This window comes from Oncorhynchus nerka, linkage group LG21, assembly GCF_034236695.1.
Source record: "Oncorhynchus nerka isolate Pitt River linkage group LG21, Oner_Uvic_2.0, whole genome shotgun sequence".
Taxonomy (NCBI): Eukaryota; Metazoa; Chordata; class Actinopteri; order Salmoniformes; family Salmonidae; genus Oncorhynchus; species Oncorhynchus nerka.
Genome location: NC_088416.1, coordinates 30,958,904 through 30,965,276, shown reverse-complemented (window position 1 = coordinate 30,965,276; position 6,373 = coordinate 30,958,904).

Here is a 6,373-nt window from a genome sequence, read left to right as displayed (position 1 = left end):
TGTAATGTCAGAATAATAGTGATTTATTTCATCACAATCCCAGTGGGTCAAAGGTTTACATGCACTAAATTAGTATTTGGTAGCATTGCCTATAAATTGTTTAACTTGGGTGGAACGTTTTGGATAGCCTTCCACAAGTTGGGTGAATTTTGGCCCATTCCTCTTGACAGAGCTGGTGTAACTGAGTTGGGTTTTGTTGGCCTCCTTGTTCGCACACACGTTTTCCATTCTGCCCACACATTTTCTATAGGATTGAGGTCAGGTCTTTGTGATGGCCACTCCAATACATTGACTTTGTTGTCCTTAAGCCATTTTGCTACAACTTTGGAAGTATGCTTGGGGTCATTGTCCATTTGGGAGACCCATTTGCGACCAAGCTATAACTTTCTGACTGATGTCTTGAGATGTTGCTTCAATATATCCACATAATTTTACTTCATGATGCCATCTATTTTGTGAAGTGCACCAGTCCCTCCTGCAGCAAAGCACCCCCACATCATGATGCTGCCACCCCCGTGCTTCACGGTTGGGATGGTGTTCTTCGGCTTGCAAGCCTCCCCCTTTTCCTCCAAACATGGTCATTCCGGCCAAACAGTTGTATTTTTGTTTCATCAGACCAGAGGACATTTCTCCAAAAAGTACGATCTTTGTCCCCATGTGCAGTTGCAAACTGTAGTCTGGCTTTTTTTATGGTGGTTTTGGAGCAGTGGCTTCTTCCTTGCTGAGCGGCCTTTCCGGTTATGTCGATATAAGACTCGTTTTACAGTGGCAAATATATATACTTTTGCACCAAAGTACGTTCATCTCTAGGAGACAGAACTCGTCTCCTTCTTGAGCGGTATGACGGCTGTATGGTCCCATGGTGTTTATACTTGCATACTATTGTTTGTACAGATGAATGTGGTACCTTAGGTTTAGGGGTTTAGGAATTGCTCCCAAGGACGAACCAGACTTGTGGAGGTCTACAATTTTTTTCTGAGGTCTTGGCTGATTTCTTTTGATTTTCCCATGATGTCAAGCAAAGAGCCACTGGGTTTGAAGGTAGGCCTTGAATTACATCCACAGGTACACTTCCAATTGACTCAAATGATGTCAATTAGCCTATCAGACGCTTCTAAAGCCGTGACATAATTTTCTGGAATTTTACAAGCTGTTTAAAGGCACAGTCAACTTAGTATATGTAAATGTCTGACCCACTGGAATTGTGATACAGTGAATTATAAGTGAAATAATCTGTCTGTAAACAATGTTGGAAAAATGACTTGTGTCATGCACAAAGTAGATGTCCTAACCGACTTGCCAAAACTATAGTTTGTTAACAAGAAATTTGTGGAGTGGTTGAAAAACAAGTTTTAATGACTCCAACCTAAATGTATGTAAACTTCCAAACAGCTCATCATAGCTCATTCTGCAGAAGGTGATGGAGTTCTAAGGCATCTCCATATCTCTCCCAGTCCCAATGCTGGCTTTGCGTCAGGTGCTTATTCACCTACTGGCTAGGAACCATTATGATCCAAGAAGCATCCATCGTCCTTGACACCAGCATGACTGACTGTCTTGGCATTGTCTCAACAGAACGTTACATAAAACATATACTGGCAGCACCATAAACAACATTTTTCACAGTCACTACAATTGTGTCATTGTATAACATATTAGAGATGACTCGAGATCAGGCTTTCGGGCATATGTTCAGTGACCTCACTTAGGCTTGTGATTATTTAGGTCATAACCTATGGACGTCTGTGGTTTCTCCATGGGACTCTATGATTGAACTGTGGATGTATCCTGGGTCAAATACATTTCTGTGAGGTGCTGACAGAGCCAATGCACCTTCTCAGCGCACTCAATTCAGGAAATAACTTGATCCTATCCACTCAAGAAAAAAGGGTTCCAAAAGGGTTCTTCTGCTGTCTTCATAGGAGAAACCTTTTTGGTTCCAGGTAGAACCACCTGTAGTAAGGGTTCTACATGGAACCCAAAATGGTTATACCTAGAACCTTTTAGGTTCTGGATAGCACCTTTTCTTCAAAGCTGTAGCCTAAAATATGCATTCATAAATGCCTGAACAATGCCAAACTGAATCTAATAGGTCAGCCATTTATTGTGCCGTCTATTGAAGTCTTTTCATGAAAGGTCTTTGTGTAACAATATTTTGTAACCTACTATGAAAGGTCATCCCTTTTCAGTCCCTTTAGTCCCACATTGAGTCTTTACATACACAAAGGCCAATAAAAGCATATCAGTTCAACAAAATGCATTGTGCTCTTTTACCATGGAAACAAAGCCTTTTCAATAGAGTATGTCTCAAGTGACAATCACAAGACTTTGTTTCCTCTGGTGCTCTGGTACGTCACGCCAGTCCTACAGCACAATAATGGGGGGTTTAGTGCGTAAGAGGAGGACACTTCCCCCAGAGGCAACTCAGCTTAATAGGGACAAAACTCCATTGTAAAACAAGTGGTGCTATTCTTTTTCTCAAACCCTTTAGCGAAAATGTAATCAAGTGGTCCAGTTTATATTGGCTAAGTGGAGCACATGATCATATCACAGTGGCTTTTATGTAACAACTAAGTGTGTATCTTGTTTGGAATCAAACAGCGTATAAATGGCGAAGGGATGCTGGTGGCTCGGTGGCGGTGTGCGTCAGCATTGCAGAGGTCTGAGTCAATCACGCTATTATGGATTCCTCTCATTCTTGTCCCAGTGGACCTAGAGGGCTACGAAGTCATTATCATTAGAGGTACAGGCCTTGAGACAGTCTGGCATGCACTGAATGTGGTGGCATCATGGTCTGGCTGCTTCAGAAATGTCAAGTACCTGATGATGCTATTTAGGATTATAAATGAAGGATTATTACATGCAAACATCTAGCACTTCCTTAAACAAAATGCTAAGAGATTGTATCTCATGGCATGCAGTATGAAGTGATCTTAGTGATGTGTAAACTAGGAGTAGTATTTAGTTTAGCTTGTCATAGCTAACATTACAAGCTTCACTTTCAACAATCAGACTGCTAACCATGCTGATGTGATCAACCACCAGGCTATATCAGGCATGCCACAGAATGCCAACAGGGAGAAGAGTAATCATGAGGAACGTTCAGACCGGTATTCAGCACGCAGTGTGACTCCAGCAGGCATGCCACTGAATGCCAACAGGGAGAAGAGTAATCATGAGGAACGTTCAGACCGGTATTCAGCATGCAGTGTGACTCCAGCAGGCATGCCACTGAATGCCAACAGGGAGAAGAGTAATCATGAGGAACGCTCAGACCGGTATTCAGCACGCAGTGTGACTCCAGCAGGCATGCCACTGAATGCCAACAGGGAGAAGAGTAATCATGAGGAACGCTCAGACCGGTATTCAGCATGCAGTGTGACTCCAGCAGGCATGCCACTGAATGCCAACAGGGAGAAGAGTAATCATGAGGAACGTTCAGACCGGTATTCAGCATGCAGTGTGACTCCAGCAGGCATGCCACTGAATGCCAACAGGGAGAAGAGTAATCATGAGGAACGCTCAGACCGGTATTCAGCACGCAGTGTGACTCCAGCAGGCATGCCACTGAATGCCAACAGAGAGAAGAGTAATCATGAGGAACGCTCAGACCGGTATTCAGCATGCAGTGTGACTCCAGCAGGCATGCCACTGAATGCCAACAGGGAGAAGAGTAATCATGAGGAACGTTCAGACCGGTATTCAGCATGCAGTGTGACTCCAGCAGGCATGCCACTGAATGCCAACAGGGAGAAGAGTAATCATGAGGAACGTTCAGACCGGTATTCAGCATGCAGTGTGACTCCAGCAGGCATGCCACTGAATGCCAACAGGGAGAAGAGTAATCATGAGGAACGTTCAGACCGGTATTCAGCATGCAGTGTGACTCCAGCAGGCATGCCACTGAATGCCAACAGGGAGAAGAGTAATCATGAGGAACGCTCAGACCGGTATTCAGCACGCAGTGTGACTCCAGCAGGCATGCCACTGTTTACATGCAAAAAAAAGTTGATTCAGCAGTAATTTATCTAAGACACGCTCAATTTGCTGTCAGTGTCACGTGTCGAGCTTCATCTGCACCAAGGGTTAAGGACTCATCTCTACATTAGACCACTTTAGAGATCTGAAACCTCTTGATTTTAGTGAGAGCAAACTTTCTTAAAATTCCTCTTTTTACTAATTGTACTGTTTTGGATTGTTACATGATGTAAGTAAAAGGTTCCCCATCCAACCGTACAGCACTTTCTCTCCATAGGTAGGAATGTGTTTACTGTAAACTCCACCTAACGCTCAGCCACATTCCACTTAACAACTTTAAACATCAAAGTTATGTCTAGCCCTCTACAAACACCACCCTACATTCTAAGAAAATGCATTGACGTCATCTGATGTCAGATGCCCATCGAACATCTGACTGCTAAAACTGCAGATAAGGCTTAGAGGAAGACATTGTAATGGAGCCAAGACAGTCGTGAAGAGGGCACAACAACACCTTTTCCCCCTCAGGAGACTGATAATATTTGGCATGGGTCCCCAGATCCTCAAAAAGTTCTACAGCTGCACCAACAAGAACATCCTGACCGGTTGTGTCACCACCTGGTATGGCAACTGCTCGGCATCCCTGACCGTAAGGCGCTACAGAGGGTAGTGCGTACTGCCCAGTACATCGCTAGGGCCAAGCTTCCTGCCATCCAGGACCTCTATACTAGGCGGTGTCAGAGAAAGGCCCAAATAATTGTCAGATTCCAGTCACCCAAGTCAAACTGTGGCAAGCGGTACCAGAGCGCCAAGTCTAGGTCCAAAAGGCTCCTTAACAGATTCTACCCCCAAGCCATTTTTATTTTGACATTTTATTTCACCTTTATTTAACCAGGTAGGCTAGTTGAGAACAAGTTCTCATTTGCAACTGCGACCTGGACATAAGCCTGCTAATTAATCAAATGGCCACCCGGACTATTTACATTGACCTCCCTTTGTTTTTACACTGCTGCTACTCGCTGTTTATTATCTATGCATAGTCACTTTACCCATACCTACACGTGCAAATGATCTCCACTAACCTGTACCCCGCACATTGACTCGGTACCGGTACCCCCTGTATATAGCCTTGTTATTTTATTATGTTACTTTTTATTTTAATTTAATTGTATTTAGTAAATATTTTCTTAGCTCTAATTCTTGAACCGCATTGTTGGTAAAGGGCTTGGAAGTAAGCATTTCATGGTAACACCTGTTGTATTTGGTGCATGTGGCAAATAAAATTTGATTTGATGTAGGAGTGGCTAATGTAATCAATGCTCCGCCCCTGCTTAATCTTTGCGTGCATCACTGTGAATAGTACAACCCCTAATCGTAATTTCAACAGCAGAATAGAGACGATTGAAAACAATCTGAGAGCTGAAGTATTTTACACACAGGTTTGTGTGATTACATCAGTTACATATAATCTGATTACATCAGGTACATGTAATCTGGTTTCAAAAACAACTACCTGTAATCACTTACCAGCAAAAATATTGTAATCAGATTACAGATACTTTCGAATAACTAGATAATTACTTTTTGGATTACTTTTAAATTCAGAAAGGATATTGGCAGAAAAAAATGCAGTGCATGATCATGAAATACATGATCAACTTTATGGAAGCAAATTTTAACTAGAGTAGCTATTTCTCAAGCAAGGGCAAGTAGTAACCACATGTCTTGTCTGGGGAAGAGGTTCCAGTATTAACCACACGTCTTGTCTGGGGAAGAGGTTCCAGTATTAACCACACGTCTTGTCTGGGGAAGAGGTTCCAGTACTAACCACACGTCTTGTCTGGGGAAGAAGTTCCAGTACTAACCACACGTCTTGTCTGGGGAAGAGGTTCCAGTACTAACCACACGTCTTGTCTGGGGAAGAGGTTCCAGTGCTAACCACACATCTTGTCTGGGGAAGAGGTTCCAGTATTAACCACACGTCTTGTCTGGGGAAGAGGTTCCAGTATTAACCACACGTCTTGTCTGGGGAAGAGGTTCCAGTATTAACCACACGTCTTGTCTGGGGAAGAGGTTCCAGCATTAACCACACGTCTTGTCTGGGGAAGTTGTTCCAGCATTAACCACACGTCTTGTCTGGGGAAGAGGTTCCAGCATTAACCACACGTCTTGTCTGGGGAAGAGGTTCCAGTATTAACCACACGTCTTGTCTGGGGAAGAGGTTCCAGTATTAACCACACGTCTTGTCTGGGGAAGAGGTTACAGTATTAACCACACGTCTTGTCTGGGGAAGAGGTTCCAGTACTAACCACACGTCTTGTCTGGGGAAGAGGTTCCAGTATTAACCACATGTCTTGTCTGGGGAAGAGGTTCCAGTACTAACCACACGTCTTGT